Here is a 24,644-nt window from a genome sequence, read left to right on the forward strand (position 1 = left end):
GAAATATGAACAACGCTCTAAAATCACCACAGAGACCAGAACAACTATGCACGATACTGACTTGCACTTTCAATAGTCATTTGTTTTTATAAATTAAAAAGTCCAGTCATTGATTTAACCTCAATATGGCCTTCAATGGGAAAGAGTAGTAAATCGCCATTGAATGAGCGCTAAACTGGCATCAGAATATGGCCATTCTGATATAAATGATAAAATTCCTCAGATAAGACTGAAAAAAGTGTCTGGAAATATCAGCAACCATCAGGGTAAGAGTGACAACAAGTCCACATGGGGGAAATCCTTACAAATGGCTTAATGGGTCATTTCAACGCAATCGTGTTATTATTTATTTTTAGGGTTTAACAAGGCAGCTGACCTGTGACTTGACATTAGATGCGGCGACTTCGATTACCCTGCAGACGATATTTTTGTTCTTCCCGCCAATACAATCCACTGACAACGACCGACGAGTTCTGCGTTCCGAGGTTATTTTGTTATTTGCTTGTTTGGGGCGCGCCTGTGAAATTGCGCGATTCTTGCAATTCTCTTTCAGCCTCTCATCAACTAGCTGTTTTTGACAGAATATTAAAAATACGGTAGTTATTCACTACTCATATTAACTAAGTGTCATTTACGTTACCTTAAGTCATTTATTTTCAACTGGATTTTACAAAGGTGCATGACATGCAGGCGCTAAAAAGTTGTCAGGAGGGGGTTTCAAACCATGCCTATAGGGGAGTCTGCGACCTGAAGGACTTAATGGTTATTTTCAATGCAATCGAGTTTTTCTTTTTCTTTTAGGGTTTAACAAGGTTTCTCACCTGTTACCTGTGGCTTGACTTTAGATGTGGCCAGTTCGATTACCCTGCAGACTATAAGAGTGTCTTCAGAATAGGGCCAATTTGACATGAATTTAAAAATGCCTCAGATAGGACCAAAAAAGTGTCTGGAGCTTCCCGTCAGGGTAAGAGTGACAACAGGTTTCCACATGTCAAAATGGGGGAAATCTTAGCAAATGGCTTCATGGTTATTCATGAGAATCGTGTTGTTGTATTGTTGAGTGTATCATGGGATCTCACCTGAAATCTGTGGCTTGACTACAAACCTGTAACCTATGCTACTGTGGCCTATAGAGCTAGAAGGCTGGATAACCAGGTGTGTAAAGGTGTGAAGTGGGATAGATGGCCTGCAGTCCTATCCCAAATGGACAACTAATCCCTATGTACTTGCGGAGATCTGAGAGGATGCGATTGGTATAAGAAACACGACTAAACCTTCAACCTCCGAGGGTCAAAAAAATGCATTTTCGTTGTAGGCAGGATTTGAAACCTAGCAGCAGGAAGATCTAATGGATTTCTAGTCCATCACCTTAACCACTCGGCCACGACAACAGTTGACAGAAGAAAACAGGCTTGTTAGGAGTGAATGGGCCAACAGGCATAGCCTACAGAAAGTGAAATTTAACAACTGAAAGATAATGCAGTAACTCATTCATAATGCAATAACACAAAATGTTCCCCTCATTCATTTGTTATTAAGTCCAGCTGTTTTCTTATTTAACCTTGATCTTTGCTCAGCTCCAGAAGGTCTGCATTTGAGAGTGTTTATTATGAATTGTTATTCACTGTGTGAAGTTGTTATTTCATCATTCTTATTATTACTGCTGAGGCAGCATGACTCCTGAGAGGCACTAAAAAACTGTCAGAAGTGGGATTTGAACCCACGCCTCCATGGGAGACTGCGACCTGAACGCAGCGCCTTAGACCGCTCGGCCATCCTGACTACAGCACAGTAACCTGGGTATCGGGTTAAAGTGTATGCGGTAAAAGTAGAAATATGAACAACGCTCTAAAATCACCACAGAGACCAGAACAACTATGCACGATACTGACTTGCACTTTCAATAGTCATTTGTTTTTATAAATTAAAAAGTCCAGTCATTGATTTAACCTCAATATGGCCTTCAATGGGAAAGAGTAGTAAATCGTCATTGAAATGAGCGCTAAACTGGCATCAGAATATGGCCATTCTGATATAAATGATAAAATTCCTCAGATAAGACTGAAAAGTGTCTGGAAATATCAGCAACCATCAGGGTAAGAGGTGACAACAGGTCCACATGGGGAAATCCTTACAAATGGCTTAATGGGTCATTTCAACGCAATCGTGTTATTATTTATTTTTAGGGTTTAACAAGGCAGCTCACCTGTGACTTTGACATTAGATGCGGCGACTTCGATTACCCTGCAGACGATATTTTTGCTTCTTCCCGCCAATACAATCCACTGACAACGACCGACGAGTTCTGCGTTCCGAGTTATTTTTGTTATTTGCCTGTTTGGGGCCCGCCTGTGAAATTGCGCGATTCTTGCAATTCTCTTTCAGCCTCTCATCAACTAGCTGTTTTTGCAGAATATTAAAAATACGATAGTTATTCACTACTCATATTAACTAGGTGTCATTTACGTTACCTTAAGTCATTTATTTTCAACTGGATTTTACAAAGGTGCATGACATGCAGGCGCTAAAAAAGTTGTCAGGAGGGGTTTTCAAACCATGACTATATGGGAGTCTGCGACCTGAATGACTTAATGGTTATTTTCAATGCAATCAAGTTTTTTCTTTTTCTTTTAGGGTTTAACAAGGTTTCTCACCTGTTACCTGTGGCTTGACTTTAGATGTGGCCAGTTCGATTACCCTGCAGACTATAAGAGTGTCTTCAGAAATATGGCCAATTTGACATGAATTTAAAAATGCCTCAGATAGGACCAAAAAAGTGTCTGGAGCTTCCCGTCAGGGTAAGAGTGACAACAGGTTTCCACATGTCAAAATGGGGGAAATCTTAGCAAATGGCTTCATGGTTATTCATGAGAATCGTGTTGTTGTATTGTTGAGTGTATCATGGGATCTCACCTGAAATCTGTGGCTTGACTACAAACCTGTAACCTATGCAACTGTGGCCTATAGAGCTATAAGGCTGGATAACCAGGTGTGTAAAGGTGTGAAGTGGGATAGATGGCCTGCAGTCCTATCCCAAATGGACAACTAATCCCTATGTACTTGCGGAGATCTGAGAGGATGCGATTGGTATAAGAAACACGACTAAACTTCAACCTATGGAGGGGTCAAAAAATGCATTTTCGTTGTCGGCAGGATTTGAACCTGCGCAGGAAGATCCTAATGGATTTCTAGTCCATCGCCTTAACCACTCGGCCACGACAACGTCGACAGAAGAAAACAGGCTTGTTAGGAGTGAATGGGCCAACAGGCATAGCCTACAGAAAGTGAAATTTAACAACTGAAAGATAATGCAGTACCTCATTATAATGCAATAACACAAAATGTTTCCCCTCATTCATTTGTTATTAAGTCCAGCTGTTTTCTTATTTAACCTTGATCTTTGCTCAGCTCCAGAAGGTCTGCATTTGAGAGTGTTTATTATGAATTGCTATTTCACTGTGTGAAGTTGTTATTTCATCATTCTTATTATTACTGCTGAGCAGCATGACTCCTGAGAGGCACTAAAAAACTGTCAGAAGTGGGATTTGAACCCACGCCTCCATGGGAGACTGCGACCTGAACACAGCGCCTTAGACCGCTCGGGCCATCCTGACTACAGCACAGTAACTGGGTATCGGGTTAAAGTGTATGCGGTAAAAAGTAGAAATATGAACAACGCTCTAAAATCACCACAGAGACCAGAACAACTATGCACGATACTGACTTGCACTTTCAATAGTCATTTGTTTTTATAAATTAAAAAGTCCAGTCATTGATTTAACCTCAAAATGGCCTTCAATGGGAAAGAGTAGTAAATCGTCATTGAATGAGCGCTAAACTGGCATCAGAATATGGCCATTCTGATATAAATGATAAAATTCCTCAGATAAGACTGAAAAAGTGTCTGGAAATATCAGCAACCATCAGGGTAAGAGTGACAACAGGTCCACATGGGGGAAATCCTTACAAATGGCTTAATGGGTCATTTCAACGCAATCGTGTTATTATTTATTTTTAGGGTTTAACAAGGCAGCTGACCTGTGACTTGACATTAGATGCGGCGACTTCGATTACCCTGCAGACGATATTTTTGTTCTTCCCGCCATACAATCCACTGACAACGACCGACGAGTTCTGCGTTCCGAGGTTATTTTTGTTATTTGCCTGTTTGGGGCCCGCCTGTGAAATTGCGCGATTCTTGCAATTCTCTTTCAGCCTCTCATCAACTAGCTGTTTTTGCAGAATATTAAAAATACGATAGTTATTCACTACTCATATTAACTAGGTGTCATTTACGTTACCTTAAGTCATTTATTTTTCAACTGGATTTTACAAAGGTGCATGACATGCAGGCGCTAAAAAGTTGTCAGGAGGGGGTTTCAAACCATGACTATATGGGAGTCTGCGACCTGAATGACTTAATGGTTATTTTCAATGCAATCAAGTTTTTTCTTTTTCTTTTAGGGTTTAACAAGGTTTCTCACCTGTTACCTGTGGCTTGACTTTAGATGTGGCCAGTTCGATTACCCTGCAGACTATAAGAGTGTCTTCAGAATATGGCCAATTTGACATGAATTTAAAATGCCTCAGATAGGACCAAAAAAGTGTCTGGATCTTCCCGTCAGGGTAAGAGTGACAACAGGTTTCCACATGTCAAAATGGGGGGAAATCTTAGCAAATGGCTTAATGGTTATTCTTGAGAATCGTGTTGTTGTATTGTTGAGTGTATCATGGGATCTCACCTGAAATCTGTGGCTTGACTACAAACCTGTAACCTATGCTACTGTGGGCCTAAAGAGCTAGAAGGCTGGATAACCAGGTGTGTAAAGGTGTGAAGTGGGATAGATGGCCTGCAGTCCTATCCAAAATGGACAACAAATCCCTATGTACTTGCGGAGAGCTGAGAGGATGCGATTGGTATAAGAAACACGACTAAACTTCAACCTCCGGAGGGGTCAAAGAAATGCATTTTCATTGTCGGCAGGATTTGAACCTACGCAGGAAGATCCTAATGGATTTCTAGTCCATTGCCTTAACCACTCGGCCACGACAACGTTGACAGAAGAATACAGGCTTGTTAGGAGTGAATGGGCCAACAGGCATAGCCTACAGAAAGTGAAATTTAACAACTGAAAGATAATGCAGTAACTCATTATAATGCAATAACACAAAATGTTCCCCTCATTCATTTGTTATTAAGTCCAGCTGTTTTCCTTATTTAACCTTGATCTTTGCTCAGCTCCAGTAGGTCTGCATTTGAGAGTGTTTATTATGAATTGTTATTTCACTGTGTGAAGTTGTTATTTCATCATTCTTATTATTACTGCTGAGCAGCATGACTCCTGAGAGGCACTAAAAAAACTGTCAGAAGTGGGATTTGAACCCACGTCTCCATGGGAGACTGCGACCTGAACGCAGCGCCTTAGATCGCTCGGCCATCCTGATTACAGCACAGTAACTGGGTATCGGGTTAAAAGTGTATGCGGTAAAAGTAGAAATATGAACAACGCTCTAAAATCACCACAGAGACCAGAACAACTATGCACGATACTGACTTGCACTTTCAATAGTCATTTGTTTTATAAATTAAAAAGTCCAGTCATTGATTTAACCTCAATATGGCCTTCATGGGAAAGAGTAGTAAATCGCCATTGAATGAGCGCTAAACTGGCATCAGAATATGGCCATTCTGATATAAATGATAAAATTCCTCAGATAAGACTGAAAAAGTGTCTGGGAAATATCAGCAACCATCAGGGTAAGAGTGACAACAGGTCCACATGGGGGAAATCCTTACAAATGGCTTAATGGGTCATTTCAACGCAATCGTGTTATTATTTATTTTTAGGGTTTAACAAGGCAGCTGACCTGTGACTTGACATTAGATGCGGCGACTTCGATTACCCTGCAGACGATATTTTTGTTCTTCCCGCCAATACAATCCACTGACAACGACCGACCGAGTTCTGCGTTCCGAGGTTATTTTTGTTATTTGCCTGTTTGGGGCGCGCCTGTGAAATTGCGCGATTCTTGCAATTCTCTTTCAGCCTCTCATCAACTAGCTGTTTTTGCAGAATATTAAAAATACGGTAGTTATTCACTACTCATATTAACTAGGTGTCATTTACGTTACCTTAAGTCATTTATTTTTCAAACTGGATTTTACAAAGGTGCATGACATGCAGGCGCTAAAAAGTTGTCAGGAGGGGGTTTCAAACCATGCCTATAGGGGAGTCTGCGACCTGAATGACTTAATGGTTATTTCAATGCAATCGAGTTTTTCTTTGTCTTTTAGGGTTTAACAAGGTTTCTCACCTGTTACCTGTGGCTTGACTTTAGATGTGGCCAGTTCGATACCCTGCAGACTATAAGAGTGTCCTTCAGATATGGCCAATTTGACATGAATTTAAAAATGCCTCAGATAGGACCAAAAAAGTGTCTGGAGCTTCCCGTCAGGGTAAGAGTGACAACAGGTTTCCACATGTCAAAATGGGGGAAATCTTAGCAAATGGCTTAATGGTTATTCATGAGAATCGTGTTGTTGTATTGTTGAGTGTATCATGGGATCTCACCTGAAATCTGTGGCTTGACTACAAACCTGTAACCTATGCAACTGTGGCCTATAGAGCTAGGAAGGCTGGATAACCAGGTGTGTAAAGGTGTGAAGTGGGATAGATGGCCTGCAGTCCTACCCAAATGGACAACTAATCCCTATGTACTTGCGGAGATCTGAGAGGATGCGATTGGTATAAGAAACACGACTAACCTCAACCTCCGGAGGGGTCAAAAAAATGCATTTTCTTTGTAGGCAGGATTTGAAACCTACACAGGAAGATCCTAATGGATTTCTAGTCCATCACCTTAACCACTCGGCCACGACAACATTGACAGAAGGAAACAGGCTTGTTAGGAGTGAATGGGCCAACAGGCATAGCCTCAGAAAGTGAAATTTAACAACTGAAAGATAATGCAGTAACTCATTATAATGCAATAACACAAAATGTTCCCCTCATTCATTTGTTATTAAAGTCCAGCTGTTTTCTTATTTAACCTTGATCTTTGCTCAGCTCCAGTAGGTCTGCATTGAGAGTGTTTATTATGAATTGTTATTTCACTGTGTGAATTGTTATTTCATCATTCTTATTATTACTGCTGAGCAGCATGACTCCTGAGAGGCACTAAAAAAACTGTCAGAAGTGGGATTTGAACCCACGCCTCCATGGAGACTGCGACCTGAACGCAGCGCCTTAGACCGCTCGGGCATCCTGACTACAGCACAGTAACTGGGTATCTGGTTAAAGTGTATGCGGTAAAAGTAGAAATATGAACAACGCTCTAAAATCACCACAGAGACCAGAACAACTATGCACGATACTGACTTGCACTTTCAATAGTCATTTGTTTTTATAAATTAAAAAGTCCAGTCATTGATTTAACCTCAATATGGCCTTCAATGGGAAAGAGTAGTAAATCGCCATTGAATGAGCGCTAAACTGGCATCAGAATATGGCCATTCTGATATAAATGATAAAATTCCTCAGATAAGACTGAAAAAGTGTCTGAAATATCAGCAACCATCAGGGTAAGAGTGACAACAGGTCCACATGGGGGAAATCCTTACAAATGGCTTAATGGGTCATTTCAACGCAATCGTGTTATTATTTATTTTTAGGGTTTAACAAGGCAGCTAACCTGTGACTTGACATTAGATGCGGCGACTTCGATTACCCTGCAGACGATATTTTTCTTCTTCCCGCCAATACAATCCACTGACAACGACCGACGAGTTCTGCGTTCCGAGGTTATTTTTGTTATTTGCCTGTTTGGGGCCCGCCTGTGAAATTGCGCGATTCTTGCAATTCTCTTTCAGCCTCTCATCAACTAGCTGTTTTTTGCAGAATATTAAAAATACGATAGTTATTCACTACTCATATTAACTAGGTGTCATTTACGTTACCTTAAGTCATTTATTTTTCAACTGGATTTTACAAAGGTGCATGACATGCAGGCGCTAAAAAGTTGTCAGGAGGGGGTTTCAAACCATGACTATATGGGGAGTCCTGCGACCTGAATGACTTAATGGTTATTTTCAATGCAATCAAGTTTTTCTTTTTCTTTTAGGGTTTAACAGGTTTCTCACCTGTTACCTGTGGCTTGACTTTAGATGTGGCCAGTTCGATTACCCTGCAGACTATAAGAGTGTCTTCAGAATATGGCCAATTTGACATGAATTTAAAAATGCCTCAGATAGGACCAAAAAAAGTGTCTGGAGCTTCCCGTCAGGGTAAGAGTGACAACAGGTTTCACATGTCAAAATGGGGGAAATCTTAGCAAATGGCTTCATGGTTATTCATGAGAATCGTGTTGTTGTATTGTTGAGTGTATCATGGATCTCACCTGAAATCTGTGGCTTGACTACAAACCTGTAACCTATGCAACTGTGGCCTATAGAGCTATAAGGCTGGATAACCAGGTGTGTAAAGGTGTGAAGTGGGATAGATGGCCTGCAGTCCTACCCCAAATGGACAACTAATCCCTATGTACTTGCGGAGATCTGAGAGGATGCGATTGGTATAAGAAACACGACTAAACCTCAACCTCCGGAGGGGTCAAAAAAATGCATTTTCTTTGTAGGCAGGATTTGAACCTACACAGGAAGATCCTAATGGATTTCTAGTCCATCACCTTAACCACCTCGGCCACGACAACATTGACAGAAGGAAACAGGCTTGTTAGGAGTGAATGGGCCAACAGGCATAGCCTACAGAAAGTGAAATTTAACAAACTGAAAGATAATGCAGTAACTCATTATAATGCAATAACACAAAAATGTTCCCCTCATTCATTTGTTATTAAGTCCAGCTGTTTTCTTATTTAACCTTGATCTTTGCTCAGCTCCAGTAGGTCTGCATTTGAGAGTGTTTTATTATGAATTGTTATTTCACTGTGTGAAGTTGTTATTTCATCATTCTTATTATTACTGCTGAGCAGCATGACTCCTGAGAGGCACTAAAAAACTGTCAGAAGTGGGATTTGAAACCCACGCCTCCATGGGAGACTGCGACCTGAACGCAGCGCCTTAGACCGCTCGGGCATCCTGACTACAGCACAGTAACTGGGTATCTGGTTAAAGTGTATGCGGTAAAAGTAGAAATATGAACAACGCTCTAAAATCACCACAGAGACCAGAACAACTATGCACGATACTGACTTGCACTTTCAAGTAGTCATTTGTTTTATAAATTAAAAAGTCCAGTCATTGATTTAACCTCAATATGGCCTTCAATGGGAAAGAGTAGTAAATCGCCATTGAATGAGCGCTAAACTGGCATCAGAATATGGCCATTCTGATATAAATGATAAAATTCCTCAGATAAGACTGAAAAAGTGTCTGGAAATATCAGCAACCATCAGGGTAAGAGTGACAACAGGTCCACATGGGGGAAATCCTTACAAATGGCTTAATGGGTCATTTCAACGCAATCGTGTTATTATTTATTTTTAGGGTTTAACAAGGCAGCTAACCTGTGACTTGACATTAGATGCGGCGACTTCGATTACCCTGCAGACGATATTTTTCTTCTTCCCGCCAATACAATCCACTGACAACGACCGACGAGTTCTGCGTTCCGAGGTTATTTTTGTTATTTGCCTGTTTGGGGCCCGCCTGTGAAATTGCGCGATTCTTGCAATTCTCTTTCAGCCTCTCATCAACTAGCTGTTTTTTGCAGAATATTAAAAATACGATAGTTATTCACTACTCATATTAACTAGGTGTCATTTACGTTACCTTAAGTCATTTATTTTTCAACTGGATTTTACAAAAGGTGCATGACATGCAGGCGCTAAAAAGTTGTCAGGAGGGGGTTTCAAACCATGACTATATGGGAGTCTGCGACCTGAAATGACTTAATGGTTATTTTCAATGCAATCAGTTTTTTCTTTTTCTTTTAGGGTTTAACAAGGTTTCTCACCTGTTACCTGTGGCTTGACTTTAGATGTGGCCAGTTCGATTACCCTGCAGACTATAAGAGTGTCTTCAGAATATGGCCAATTTGACATGAATTTAAAAATGCCTCAGATAGGACCAAAAAAGTGTCTGGAGCTTCCCGTCAGGGTAAGAGTGACAACAGGTTTCCACATGTCAAAATGGGGGAAATCTTAGCAAATGGCTTCATGGTTATTCATGAGAATCGTGTTGTTGTATTGTTGAGTGTATCATGGGATCTCACCTGAAATCTGTGGCTTGACTACAAACCTGTAACCTATGCAACTGTGGCCTATAGAGCTATAAGGCTGGATAACCAGGTGTGTAAAGGTGTGAAGTGGGATAGATGGCCTGCAGTCCTATCCCAAATGGACAACTATCCCTATGTACTTGCGGAGATCTGAGAGGATGCGATTGGTATAAGAAACACGACTAAACTTCAACCTATGGAGGGGTCAAAAAAAATGCATTTTCGTTGTCGGCAGGATTTGAACCTGCGCAGGAAGATCCTAATGGATTTCTAGTCCATCGCCTTAACCACTCGGCCACGACAACGTCGACAGAAGAAAACAGGCTTGTTAGGAGTGAATGGGCCAACAGGCATAGCCTACAGAAAGTGAAATTTAACAACTGAAAGATAATGCAGTACCTCATTATAATGCAATAACACAAAATGTTCCCCTCATTCATTTGTTATTAAGTCCAGCTGTTTTCTTATTTAACCTTGATCTTTGCTCAGCTCCAGAAGGTCTGCATTTGAGAGTGTTTATTATGAATTGCTATTTCACTGTGTGAAGTTGTTATTTCATCATTCTTATTATTACTGCTGAGCAGCATGACTCCTGAGAGGCACTAAAAAACTGTCAGAAGTGGGATTTGAACCCACGCCTCCATGGGAGACTGCGACCTGAACACAGCGCCTTAGACCGCTCGGCCATCCTGACTACAGCACAGTAACTGGGTATCGGGTTAAAGTGTATGCGGTAAAAGTAGAAATATGAACAACGCTCTAAAATCACCACAGAGACCAGAAACAACTATGCACGATACTGACTTGCACTTTCAATAGTCATTTGTTTTTTATAAATTAAAAAGTCCAGTCATTGATTTAACCTCAAAATGGCCTTCAATGGGAAAGAGTAGTAAATCGTCATTGAATGAGCGCTAAACTGGCATCAGAATATGGCCATTCTGATATAAATGATAAAATTCCTCAGATAAGACTGAAAAAGTGTCTGGAAATATCAGCAACCATCAGGGTAAGAGTGACAACAGGTCCACATGGGGGAAATCCTTACAAATGGCTTAATGGGTCATTTCAACGCAATCGTGTTATTATTTATTTTTAGGGTTTAACAAGGCAGCTGACCTGTGACTTGACATTAGATGCGGCGACTTCGATTACCCTGCAGACGATATTTTTGTTCTTCCCGCCAATACAATCCACTGACAACGACCGACGAGTTCTGCGTTCCGAGGTTATTTTTGTTATTTGCCTGTTTGGGGCCCGCCTGTGAAATTGCGCGATTCTTGCAATTCTCTTTCAGCCTCTCATCAACTAGCTGTTTTTGCAGAATATTAAAAATACGATAGTTATTCACTACTCATATTAACTAGGTGTCATTTACGTTACCTTAAGTCATTTATTTTTCAACTGGATTTTACAAAGGTGCATGACATGCAGGCGCTAAAAAGTTGTCAGGAGGGGGTTTCAAACCATGACTATATGGGAGTCTGCGACCTGAATGACTTAATGGTTATTTTCAATGCAATCAAGTTTTTTCTTTTTCTTTTAGGGTTTAACAAGGTTTCTCACCTGTTACCTGTGGCTTGACTTAGATGTGGCCAGTTCGATTACCCTGCAGACTATAAGAGTGTCTTCAGAATATGGCCAATTTGACATGAATTTAAAAATGCCTCAGATAGGACCAAAAAAGTGTCTGGAGCTTCCCGTCAGGGTAAGAGTGACAACAGGTTTCCACATGTCAAAATGGGGGAAATCTTAGCAAATGGCTTCATGGTTATTAATGAGAATCGTGTTGTTGTATTGTTGAGTGTATCATGGGATCTCTCCTGAAATCTGTGGCTTGACTACAAACCTGTAACCTATGCTACTGTGGCCTATAGAGCTAGAAGGCTGGATAACCAGGTGTGTAAAGGTGTGAAGTGGGATAGATGGCCTGCAGTCCTATCCCAAATGGACAACTAATCCCTATGTACTTGCGGAGATCTGAGAGGATGCGATTGGTATAAGAAACACGACTAAACTTCAACCCCCGGAGGGGTCAAAAAATGCATTTTCGTTGTCAGCAGGATTTGAAACTGCGCAGGAAGATCCTAATGGATTTCTAGTCCATCGCCTTAACCACTCGGCCACGACAACGTTGACAGAAGAAAACAGGCTTGTTAGGAGTGAATGGGCCAACAGGCATAGCCTACAGAAAGTGAAATTTAACAACTGAAAGATAATGCAGTAACTCATTATAATGCAATAACACAAAATGTTCCCCTCATTCATTTGTTATTAAGTCCAGCTGTTTTCTTATTTAACCTTGATCTTTGCTCAGCTCCAGAAGGTCTGCATTTGAGTGTTTATTATGAATTGCTATTTCACTGTGTGAAGTTGTTATTTCATCATTCTTATTATTACTGCTGAGCAGCATGACTCCTGAGAGGCACTAAAAAACTGTCAGAAGTGGGATTTGAACCCACGCCTCCATGGGAGACTGCGACCTGAACGCAGCGCCTTAGACCGCTCGGCCATCCTGACTACAGCACAGTAACTGGGTATCGGGTTAAAGTGTATGCGGTAAAAGTAGAAATATGAACAACGCTCTAAAATCACCACAGAGACCAGAACAACTATGCACGATACTGACTTGCACTTTCAATAGTCATTTGTTTTTATAAATTAAAAAGTCCAGTCATTGATTTAACCTCAATATGGCCTTCAATGGGAAAGAGTAGTAAATCGTCATTGAATGAGCGCTAAACTGGCATCAGAATATGGCCATTCTGATAGAAATGATAAAATTCCTCAGATAAGACTGAAAAAGTGTCTGGAAATATCAGCAACCATCAGGGTAAGAGTGACAACAGGTCCACATGGGGGAAATCCTTACAAATGGCTTAATGGGTCATTTCAACACAATCGTGTTATTATTTATTTTTAGGGTTTAACAAGGCAGCTCACCTGTGACTTGACATTAGATGCGGCGACTTCGATTACCCTGCAGACGATATTTTTGTTCTTCCCGCCAATACAATCCACTGACAACGACCGACGAGTTCTGCGTTCCGAGATAATTTTTGTTATTTGCCTGTTTGGGACCCGCCTGTGAAATTGCGCGATTCTTGCAATTCTCTTTCAGCCTCTCATCAACTAGCTGTTTTTGCAGAATATTAAAAATACGATAGTTATTCACTACTCATATTAACTAGGTGTCATTTACGTTACCTTAAGTCATTTATTTTTCAACTGGATTTTACAAAGGTGAATGACATGCAGGCGCTAAAAAATTGTCAGGAGGGGGTTTCAAACCATGCCTATAGGGGAGTCTGCGACCTGAATGACTTAATGGTTATTTTCAATGCAATCAAGTTTTTTATTTTTATTTTAGGGTTTAACAAGGTTTCTCACCTGTTACCTGTGGCTTGACTTTAGATGTGGCCAGTTCGATTACCCTGCAGCCTAAGAGTGTCTTCAGAATATGGCCAATTTGACATGAATTTAAAAATGCCTCAGATAGGACCAAAAAAGTGTCTGGAGCTTCCCGTCAGGGTAAGAGTGACAACAGGTTTCCACATGTCAAAATGGGGGAAATCTTAGCAAATGGCTTAATGGTTATTCATGAGAATCGTGTTGTTGTATTGTTGAGTGTATCATGGGATCTCACCTGAAATCTGTGGCTTGACTACAAACCTGTAACCTATGCTACTGTGGCCTATAGAGCTAGAAGGCTGGATAACCAGGTGTGTAAAGGTGTGAAGTGGGATAGATGGCCTGCAGTCCTATCCCAAATGGACAACTAATCCCTATGTACTTGCGGAGATCTGAGAGGATGCGATTGGTATAAGAAACACGACTAAACTTCAACCTCCGGAGGGGTCAAAAAAAAGCATTTTCGTTGTCGGCAGGATTTGAACCTGCGCAGGAAGACCCTATTGGATTTTTAGTCCATCCCCTTAACCACTCGGCCACGACAACGTTGACAGAAGAAAACAGGCTTGTTAGGAGTGAATGGGCCAACAGGCATAGCCTACAGAAAGTGAAATTTAACAACTGAAAGATAATGCAGTAACTCATTATAATGCAATAACGCAAAATGTTCCCCTCATTCATTTGTTATTAAGTCCAGCTGTTTTCTTATTTAACCTTGATCTTTGCTCAGCTCCAGAAGGTCTGCATTTGAGAGTGTTTATTATGAATTGTTATTTCACTGTGTGAAGTTGTTATTTCATCATTCTTATTATTACTGATGAGCAGCATGACTCCTGAGAGGCACTAAAAAACTGTCAGAAGTGGGATTTGAACCCACGCCTCCATGGGAGACTGCGACCTGAACGCAGCGCCTTAGACTGCTCGGCCATCCTGACTACAGCACAGTAACTGGGTATCGGGTTAAAGTGTATGCGGTAAAAGTAGAAATATGAACAACGCTCTAAAATCACCACAGAGACCAGAACAACTATGCACGATACTGACTTGCACTTTCAATAGTCATTTGTTTTTATAAATTAAAAAGTCCAGTCATTGACTTAACGTCAATATGGCCTTCAATGGGAAAGAGTAGTAAATCGTCATTGAATGAGCGCTAAACTGGCATCAGAACATGGCCATTCTGATATAAATGATAAAATTCCTCAGATAAGACCGAAAAAGTGTCTGGAAATATCAGCAACCATCAGGGTAAGAGTGACAACAGGTCCACATGGGGGAAATCCTTACAAATGGCTTAATGAGTCATTTCAACGCAATCGTGTTATTATTTATTATTAGGGTTTAACAAGGCAGCTCACCTGTACTTGACATTAGATGCGGCGACTTTGATTACCCTGCAGACGATATTTTTGTTCTTCCCGCCAATACAATCCACTGACAACGACCGACGAGTTCTGCGTTCCGAGATTATTTTTGTTATTTGCCTGTTTGGGGCCCGCCTGTGAAATTGCGCGATTCTTGCAATTCTCTTTCAGCCTCTCATCAACTAGCTGTTTTTGCAGAATATTAAAAATACGATAGTTATTCACTACTCATATTAACTAGGTGTCATTTACGTTACCTTAAGTCATTTATTTTTCAACTGGATTTACAAAGGTGCATGACATGCAGGCGCTAAAAAAGTTGTCAGGAGGGGGTTTCAAAACCATGCCTATAGGGGAGTCTGCGACCTGAATGACTTAATGGTTATTTTCAATGCAATCAAGTTTTTTCTTTTTCTTTTAGGGTTTAACAAGGTTTCTCACCTGTTACCTGGTGGCTTGACTTTAGATGTGGCCAGTTCGATTACCCTGCAGCCTAAGAGTGTCTTCAGAATATGGCCAATTTGACATGAATTTAAAAATGCCTCAGATTAGGACCAAAAAAGTGTCTGGAGCTTCCCGTCAGGGTAAGAGTGACAACAGGTTTCCACATGTCAAAATGGGGGAAATCTTAGCAAATGGCTTCATGGTTATTCATGAGAATCGTGTTGTTGTATTGTTGAGTGTATCATGGGATCTCACCTGAAATCTGTGGCTTGACTACAAACCTGTAACCTATGCTACTGTGGCCTATAGAGCTAGAAGGCTGGATAACCAGGTGTGTAAAGGTGTGAAGTGGACAGATGGCCTGCAGTCCTATCCCAAATGGACAACTAATCCCTATGTACTTGCGGAGATCTGAGAGGATGCGATTGGTATAAGAAACACGACTAAACTTCAACCTCCGGAGGGGTCAAAAAATGCATTTTCGTTGTCGGCAGGATTTGAACCTGCGCAGGAAGATCCTAATGGATTTCTAGTCCATCGCCTTAACCACCTCGGCCACGACAACGTTGACAGAAGAAAACAGGCTTGTAGGAGTGAATGGGCCAACAGGCATAGCCTACAGAAAGTGAAATTTAACAACTGAAAGATAATGCAGTAACTCATTATAATGCAATAACACAAAATGTTCCCCTCATTCATTTGTTATTAAGTCCAGCTGTTTTCTTATTTAACCTTGATCTTTGCTCAGCTCCAGAAGGTCTGCATTTGAGAGTGTTTATTATGAATTGTTATTTCACTGTGTGAAGTTGTTATTTCATCATTCTTATTATTACTGCTGAGCAGCATGACTCCTGAGAGGCACTAAAAAACTGTCAGAAGTGGGATTTGAACCCACGCCTCCATGGGAGACTGCAACCTGAACGCAGCGCCTTAGACGCTCGGCCATCCTGACTACAGCAACAGTAACTGGGTATCGGTTTAAAGTGGTATGCGGTAAAAGTAGAAAGTATGAACAAAGCTCTAAAATCACCACAGAGACCAGAACAACTAGGGCACGATACTGACTTGCACTTTCAATAGTCATTTGTTTTGATAAATTAAAAAGTCAGTCATTGATTTAACCTCAATATGGCCTTCAATGGGAAAGAGTAGTAAATCGTCATTGAATGAGCGCTAAACTGGCATCAGAATATGGCCATTCTGATATAAATGATAAATTCCTCAGATAAGACTGAAAAGTGTCTGGAAATATCAGCAACCATCAGGGTAAGAGTGACAACAGGTCCACATGGGGGAAATCCTTACAAATGGCTTAATGGGTCATTTCAACGCAATCGTGTTATTATTTATTTTTAGGGTTTAACAAGGCAGCTCACCTGTGACTTGACATTAGATGCGGCGACTTCGATTACCCTGCAGACGATATTCTTTGTTCTTCCCGCCAATACAATCCACTGACAACGACCGACGAGTTCTGCGTTCCGAGATTATTTTTTGTTATTTGCCTGTTTGGGGCCCGCCTGTGAAATTGCGCGATTCTTGCAATTCTCTTTCAGCCTCTCATCAACTAGCTGTTTTTGCAGAATATTAAAAATACGATAGTTATTCACTACTCATATTAACTAGGTGTCATTTACGTTACCTTAAGTCATTTTATTTTTCAACTGGATTTTTACAAAGGTGCATGACATGCAGGCGCTAAAAAGTTGTCAGGAGGGGGTTTCAAACCATGCCTATAGGGGAGTCTGCGACCTGAATGACTTAATGGTTATTTTCAATGCAATCAAGTTTTTTCTTTTTCTTTTAGGGTTTAACAAGGTTTCTCACCTGTTACCTGTGGCTTGACTTTAGATGTGGCCAGTTCGATTACCCTGCAGACTATAAGAGTGTCTTCAGAATATGGCCAATTTGACATGAATTTAAAAATGCCTCAGATAGGACCAAAAAAGTGTCTGGAGCTTCCCGTCAGGGTAAGAGTGACAACAGGTTTCCACATGTCAAAATGGGGGAAATCTTAGCAAATGGCTTCATGGTTATTCATGAGAATCGTGTTGTTGTATTGTTGAGTGTATCATGGGATCTCACCTGAAATCTGTGGCTTGACTACAAACCTGTAACCTATGCTACTGTGGCCTATAGAGCTAGAAGGCTGGATAACCAGGTGTGTAAAGGTGTGAAGTGGGATAGATGGCCTGCAGTCCTATCCCAAATGGACAACTAATCCCTATGTACTTGTGGAGATCTGAGAGGATGCGATTGGTATAAGAAACACGACTAAACTTCAACCTCCGGAGGGGTCAAAAAAAATGCAATTTCGTTGTCGGCAGGATTTGAACCTGCGCAGGAAGATCCTAATGGATTTCTAGTCCATCGCCTTAACCACTCGGCCACGACAACCGTTGACAGAAGAAAACAGGCTTGTTAGGAGTGAATGGGCCAACAGGCATAGCCTACAGAAAGTGAAATTTAACAACTGAAAGATAATGCAGTAACTCATTATAATGCAATAACACAAAATGTTCCCCTCATTCATTTGTTATTAAGTCCAGCTGTTTTCTTATTTAACCTTGATCTTTGCTCAGCTCCAGAAGGTCTGCATTTGAGAGTGTTTATTATGAATTGTTATTTCACTGTGTGAAGTTGTTATTTCATCATTCTTATTATTACTGCTGAGCAGCATGACTCCTGAGAGGCACTAAAAAACTGTCAGAAGTGGGATTTGAACCCACGCCTCCATGGGAGACTGCGACCTGAACGCAGCGCCTTAGACCGCTCGGCCATCCTGACTACAGCACAGTAACTGGGTATCGGGTTAAAGTGTATGCGGTAAAAGTAGAAATATGAACAACGCTCTAAAATCACCACAGAGACCAGAACAACTATGCACGATACTGACTTGCACTTTCAATAGTCATTTGTTTTTATAAATTAAAAAGTCCAGTCATTGATTTAACCTCAATATGGCCTTCAATGGGAAAGAGTAGTAAATCGTCATTGAATGAGCGCTAAACTGGCATCAGAATATGGCCATTCTGATAGAAATGATAAAATTCCTCAGATAAGACTGAAAAAGTGTCTGGAAATATCAGCAACCATCAGGGTAAGAGTGACAACAGGTCCACATGGGGGAAATCCTTACAAATGGCTTAATGGGTCATTTCAACGCAATCGTGTTATTATTTATTTTTAGGGTTTAACAAGGCAGCTCACCTGTGACTTGACATTAGATGCGGCGACTTCGATTACCCTGCAGACGATATTTTGTTCTTCCCGCCAATACAATCCACTGACAACGACCGACGAGTTCTGCGTTCCGAGATTATTTTTGTTATTTGCCTGTTTGGGGCCCGCCTGTGAAATTGCGCGATTCTTGCAATTCTCTTTCAGCCTCTCATCAACTAGCTGTTTTTGCAGAATATTAAAAATACGATAGTTATTCACTACTCATATTAACTAGGTGTCATTTACGTTACCTTAAGTCATTTATTTTTCAACTGGATTTTACAAAGGTGCATGACATGCAGGCGCTAAAAAGTTGTCAGGAGGGGGTTTCAAACCATGCCTATAGGGGAGTCTGCGACCTGAATGACTTAATGGTTATTTTCAATGCAATCAAGTTTTTTCTTTTTCTTTTAGGGTTTAACAAGGTTTCTCACCTGTTACCTGTGGCTTGACTTTAGATGTGGCCAGTTCGATTACCCTGCAGACTATAAGAGTGTCTTCAGAATATGGCCAATTTGACATGAATTTAAAAATGCCTCAGATAGGACCAAAAAAGTGTCTGGAGCTTCCCGTCAGGGTAAGAGTGACAACAGGTTTCCACATGTCAAAATGGGGGAAATCTTAGCAAATGGCTTCATGGTTATTCATGAGAATCGTGTTGTTGTATTGTTGAGTGTATCATGGGATCTCACCTGAAATCTGTGGCTTGACTACAAACCTGTAACCTATGCTACTGTGGCCTATAGAGCTAGAAGGCTGGATAACCAGGTGTGTAAAGGTGTGAAGTGGGATAGATGGCCTGCAGTCCTATCCCAAATGGACAACTAATCCCTATGTACTTGCGGAGATCTGAGAGGATGCGATTGGTATAAGAAACACGACTAAACTTCAACCTCCGGAGGGGTCAAAAAAATGCAATTTCGTTGTCGGCAGGATTTGAACCTGCGCAGGAAGATCCTAATGGATTTCTAGTCCATCGCCTTAACCACTCGGCCACGACAACGTTGACAGAAGAAAACAGGCTTGTTAGGAGTGAATGGGCCAACAGGCATAGCCTACAGAAAGTGAAATTTAACAACTGAAAGATAATGCAGTAACTCATTATAATGCAATAACACAAAATGTTCCCCTCATTCATTTGTTATTAAGTCCAGCTGTTTTCTTATTTAACCTTGATCTTTGCTCAGCTCCAGAAGGTCTGCATTTGAGAGTGTTTATTATGAATTGTTATTTCACTGTGTGAAGTTGTTATTTCATCATTCTTATTATTACTGCTGAGCAGCATGACTCCTGAGAGGCACTAAAAAACTGTCAGAAGTGGGATTTGAACCCACGCCTCCATGGGAGACTGCGACCTGAACGCAGCGCCTTAGACCGCTCGGCCATCCTGACTACAGCACAGTAACTGGGTATCGGGTTAAAGTGTATGCGGTAAAAGTAGAAATATGAACAACGCTCTAAAATCACCACAGAGACCAGAACAACTATGCACGATACTGACTTGCACTTTCAATAGTCATTTGTTTTTATAAATTAAAAAGTCCAGTCATTGATTTAACCTCAATATGGCCTTCAATGGGAAAGAGTAGTAAATCGTCATTGAATGAGCGCTAAACTGGCATCAGAATATGGCCATTCTGATATAAATGATAAAATTCCTCAGATAAGACTGAAAAAGTGTCTGGAAATATCAGCAACCATCAGGGTAAGAGTGACAACAGGTCCACATGGGGGAAATCCTTACAAATGGCTTAATGGGTCATTTCAACGCAATCGTGTTATTATTTATTTTTAGGGTTTAACAAGGCAGCTCACCTGTGACTTGACATTAGATGCGGCGACTTCGATTACCCTGCAGACGATATTTTGTTCTTCCCGCCAATACAATCCACTGACAACGACCGACGAGTTCTGCGTTCCGAGATTATTTTTGTTATTTGCCTGTTTGGGGCCCGCCTGTGAAATTGCGCGATTCTTGCAATTCTCTTTCAGCCTCTCATCAACTAGCTGTTTTTGCAGAATATTAAAAATACGATAGTTATTCACTACTCATATTAACTAGGTGTCATTTACGTTACCTTAAGTCATTTATTTTTCAACTGGATTTTACAAAGGTGCATGACATGCAGGCGCTAAAAAGTTGTCAGGAGGGGGTTTCAAACCATGCCTATAGGGGAGTCTGCGACCTGAATGACTTAATGGTTATTTTCAATGCAATCAAGTTTTTTCTTTTTCTTTTAGGGTTTAACAAGGTTTCTCACCTGTTACCTGTGGCTTGACTTTAGATGTGGCCAGTTCGATTACCCTGCAGACTATAAGAGTGTCTTCAGAATATGGCCAATTTGACATGAATTTAAAAATGCCTCAGATAGGACCAAAAAGTGTCTGGAGCTTCCCGTCAGGGTAAGAGTGACAACAGGTTTCCACATGTCAAAATGGGGGAAATCTTAGCAAATGGCTTAATGGTTATTCATGAGAATCGTGTTGTTGTATTGTTGAGTGTATCATGGGATCTCACCTGAAATCTGTGGCTTGACTACAAACCTGTAACCTATGCTACTGTGGCCTATAGAGCTAGAAGGCTGGATAACCAGGTGTGTAAAGGTGTGAAGTGGGATAGATGGCCTGCAGTCCTATCCCAAATGGACAACTAATCCCTATGTACTTGCGGAGATCTGAGAGGATGCGATTGGTATAAGAAACACGACTAAACTTCAACCTCCGGAGGGGTCAAAAAAAATGCATTTTCAGTTGTCGGCAGGATTTGAACCTGCGCAGGAAGATCCTAATGGATTTCTAGTCCATCGCCTTAACCACTCGGCCACGACAACAGTTGACAGAAGAATACAGGCTTGTTAGGAGTGAATGGGCCAACAGGCATAGCCTACAGAAAGTGAAATTTAACAACTGAAAGATAATGCAGTAACTCATTATAATGCAATAACACAAAATGTTCCCCTCATTCATTTGTTATTAAGTCCAGCTGTTTTCTTATTTAACCTTGATCTTTGCTCAGCTCCAGAAGGTCTGCATTTGAGAGTGTTTATTATGAATTGTTATTTCACTGTGTGAAGTTGTTATTTCATCATTCTTATTATTACTGCTGAGCAGCATGACTCCTGAGAGGCACTAAAAAACTGTCAGAAGTGGGATTTGAACCCACGCCTCCATGGGAGACTGCGACCTGAACGCAGCGCCTTAGACCGCTCGGCCATCCTGACTACAGCACAGTAACTGGGTATCGGGTTAAAGTGTATGCGGTAAAAGTAGAAATATGAACAACGCTCTAAAATCACCACAGAGACCAGAACAACTATGCACGATACTGACTTGCACTTTCAATAGTCATTTGTTTTTATAAATTAAAAAGTCCAGTCATTGATTTAACCTCAATATGGCCTTCAATGGGAAAGAGTAGTAAATCGTCATTGAATGAGCGCTAAACTGGCATCAGAATATGGCCATTCTGATATAAATGATAAAATTCCTCAGATAAGACTGAAAAAGTGTCTGGAAATATCAGCAACCATCAGGGTAAGAGTGACAACAGGTCCACATGGGGGAAATCCTTACAAATGGCTTAATGGGTCATTTCAACGCAATCGTGTTATTATTTATTTTTAGGGTTTAACAAGGCAGCTCACCTGTGACTTGACATTAGATGCGGCGACTTCGATTACCCTGCAGACGATATTTTTGTTCTTCCCGCCAATACAATCCACTGACAACGACCGACGAGTTCTGCGTTCCGAGATTATTTTTGTTATTTGCCTGTTTGGGGCCCGCCTGTGAAATTGCGCGATTCTTGCAATTCTCTTTCAGCCTCTCATCAACTAGCTGTTTTTGCAGAATATTAAAAATACGATAGTTATTCACTACTCATATTAACTAGGTGTCATTTACGTTACCTTAAGTCATTTATTTTTCAACTGGATTTTACAAAGGTGCATGACATGCAGGCGCTAAAAAGTTGTCAGGAGGGGGTTTCAAACCATGCCTATAGGGGAGTCTGCGACCTGAATGACTTAATGGTTATTTTCAATGCAATCAAGTTTTTTCTTTTTCTTTTAGGGTTTAACAAGGTTTCTCACCTGTTACCTGTGGCTTGACTTTAGATGTGGCCAGTTCGATTACCCTGCAGACTATAAGAGTGTCTTCAGAATATGGCCAATTTGACATGAATTTAAAAATGCCTCAGATAGGACCAAAAAAGTGTCTGGAGCTTCCCGTCAGGGTAAGAGTGACAACAGGTTTCCACATGTCAAAATGGGGGAAATCTTAGCAAATGGCTTAATGGTTATTCATGAGAATCGTGTTGTTGTATTGTTGAGTGTATCATGGGATCTCACCTGAAATCTGTGGCTTGACTACAAACCTGTAACCTATGCTACTGTGGCCTATAGAGCTAGAAGGCTGGATAACCAGGTGTGTAAAGGTGTGAAGTGGGATAGATGGCCTGCAGTCCTATCCCAAATGGACAACTAATCCCTATGTACTTGCGGAGATCTGAGAGGATGCGATTGGTATAAGAAACACGACTAAACTTCAACCTCCGGAGGGGTCAAAAAAATGCATTTTCATTGTCGGCAGGATTTGAACCTGCGCAGGAAGATCCTAATGGATTTCTAGTCCATCGCCTTAACCACTCGGCCACGACAACGTTGACAGAAGAAAACAGGCTTGTTAGGAGTGAATGGGCCAACAGGCATAGCCTACAGAAAGTGAAATTTAACAACTGAAAGATAATGCAGTAACTCATTATAATGCAATAACACAAAATGTTCCCCTCATTCATTTGTTATTAAGTCCAGCTGTTTTCTTATTTAACCTTGATCTTTGCTCAGCTCCAGAAGGTCTGCATTTGAGAGTGTTTATTATGAATTGTTATTTCACTGTGTGAAGTTGTTATTTCATCATTCTTATTATTACTGCTGAGCAGCATGACTCCTGAGAGGCACTAAAAAACTGTCAGAAGTGGGATTTGAACCCACGCCTCCATGGGAGACTGCGACCTGAACGCAGCGCCTTAGACCGCTCGGCCATCCTGACTACAGCACAGTAACTGGGTATCGGGTTAAAGTGTATGCGGTAAAAGTAGAAATATGAACAACGCTCTAAAATCACCACAGAGACCAGAACAACTATGCACGATACTGACTTGCACTTTCAATAGTCATTTGTTTTTATAAATTAAAAAGTCCAGTCATTGATTTAACCTCAATATGGCCTTCAATGGGAAAGAGTAGTAAATCGTCATTGAATGAGCGCTAAACTGGCATCAGAATATGGCCATTCTGATATAAATGATAAAATTCCTCAGATAAGACTGAAAAAGTGTCTGGAAATATCAGCAACCATCAGGGTAAGAGTGACAACAGGTCCACATGGGGGAAATCCTTACAAATGGCTTAATGGGTCATTTCAACGCAATCGTGTTATTATTTATTTTTAGGGTTTAACAAGGCAGCTCACCTGTGACTTGACATTAGATGCGGCGACTTCGATTACCCTGCAGACGATATTTTTGTTCTTCCCGCCAATACAATCCACTGACAACGACCGACGAGTTCTGCGTTCCGAGATTATTTTTGTTATTTGCCTGTTTGGGGCCCGCCTGTGAAATTGCGCGATTCTTGCAATTCTCTTTCAGCCTCTCATCAACTAGCTGTTTTTGCAGAATATTAAAAATACGATAGTTATTCACTACTCATATTAACTAGGTGTCATTTACGTTACCTTAAGTCATTTATTTTTCAACTGGATTTTACAAAGGTGCATGACATGCAGGCGCTAAAAAGTTGTCAGGAGGGGGTTTCAAACCATGCCTATAGGGGAGTCTGCGACCTGAATGACTTAATGGTTATTTTCAATGCAATCAAGTTTTTTCTTTTTCTTTTAGGGTTTAACAAGGTTTCTCACCTGTTACCTGTGGCTTGACTTTAGATGTGGCCAGTTCGATTACCCT

General features: G+C 40.9%; 14 non-coding genes across 14 annotated transcripts; all 14 read right to left on the minus strand.

Moving 5' to 3' along the window:
- Window positions 1-1,699: 1,699 nt before the first annotated feature.
- Window positions 1,700-1,782, minus strand: trnal-cag. The gene has a single exon. It is a non-coding gene; the product is annotated as a tRNA-Leu (tRNA).
- A 1,359-nt stretch (window positions 1,783-3,141) lies between these two features.
- trnas-aga lies at window positions 3,142-3,223 on the minus strand. The gene has a single exon. It is a non-coding gene; the product is annotated as a tRNA-Ser (tRNA).
- A 7,238-nt stretch (window positions 3,224-10,461) lies between these two features.
- Window positions 10,462-10,543, minus strand: trnas-aga. Its single transcript has one exon. It is a non-coding gene; the product is annotated as a tRNA-Ser (tRNA).
- A 2,132-nt stretch (window positions 10,544-12,675) lies between these two features.
- trnal-cag lies at window positions 12,676-12,758 on the minus strand. The gene has a single exon. It is a non-coding gene; the product is annotated as a tRNA-Leu (tRNA).
- A 1,355-nt stretch (window positions 12,759-14,113) lies between these two features.
- Window positions 14,114-14,195, minus strand: trnaf-aaa. Its single transcript has one exon. It is a non-coding gene; the product is annotated as a tRNA-Phe (tRNA).
- A 1,744-nt stretch (window positions 14,196-15,939) lies between these two features.
- On the minus strand, window positions 15,940-16,022 carry trnas-aga. Its single transcript has one exon. It is a non-coding gene; the product is annotated as a tRNA-Ser (tRNA).
- Window positions 16,023-17,772: 1,750 nt separating this feature from the next.
- trnas-aga lies at window positions 17,773-17,854 on the minus strand. The gene has a single exon. It is a non-coding gene; the product is annotated as a tRNA-Ser (tRNA).
- A 307-nt stretch (window positions 17,855-18,161) lies between these two features.
- trnal-cag lies at window positions 18,162-18,244 on the minus strand. The gene has a single exon. It is a non-coding gene; the product is annotated as a tRNA-Leu (tRNA).
- Window positions 18,245-19,600: 1,356 nt separating this feature from the next.
- On the minus strand, window positions 19,601-19,682 carry trnas-aga. Its single transcript has one exon. It is a non-coding gene; the product is annotated as a tRNA-Ser (tRNA).
- Window positions 19,683-19,988: 306 nt separating this feature from the next.
- On the minus strand, window positions 19,989-20,071 carry trnal-cag. Its single transcript has one exon. It is a non-coding gene; the product is annotated as a tRNA-Leu (tRNA).
- Window positions 20,072-21,428: 1,357 nt separating this feature from the next.
- trnas-aga lies at window positions 21,429-21,510 on the minus strand. Its single transcript has one exon. It is a non-coding gene; the product is annotated as a tRNA-Ser (tRNA).
- A 307-nt stretch (window positions 21,511-21,817) lies between these two features.
- Window positions 21,818-21,900, minus strand: trnal-cag. The gene has a single exon. It is a non-coding gene; the product is annotated as a tRNA-Leu (tRNA).
- Window positions 21,901-23,257: 1,357 nt separating this feature from the next.
- On the minus strand, window positions 23,258-23,339 carry trnas-aga. Its single transcript has one exon. It is a non-coding gene; the product is annotated as a tRNA-Ser (tRNA).
- A 306-nt stretch (window positions 23,340-23,645) lies between these two features.
- On the minus strand, window positions 23,646-23,728 carry trnal-cag. The gene has a single exon. It is a non-coding gene; the product is annotated as a tRNA-Leu (tRNA).
- Window positions 23,729-24,644: the final 916 nt, after the last annotated feature.

This window comes from Oncorhynchus mykiss, unplaced genomic scaffold (assembly GCF_013265735.2).
Source record: "Oncorhynchus mykiss isolate Arlee unplaced genomic scaffold, USDA_OmykA_1.1 un_scaffold_292, whole genome shotgun sequence".
Lineage (NCBI taxonomy): Eukaryota > Metazoa > Chordata > Actinopteri > Salmoniformes > Salmonidae > Oncorhynchus > Oncorhynchus mykiss.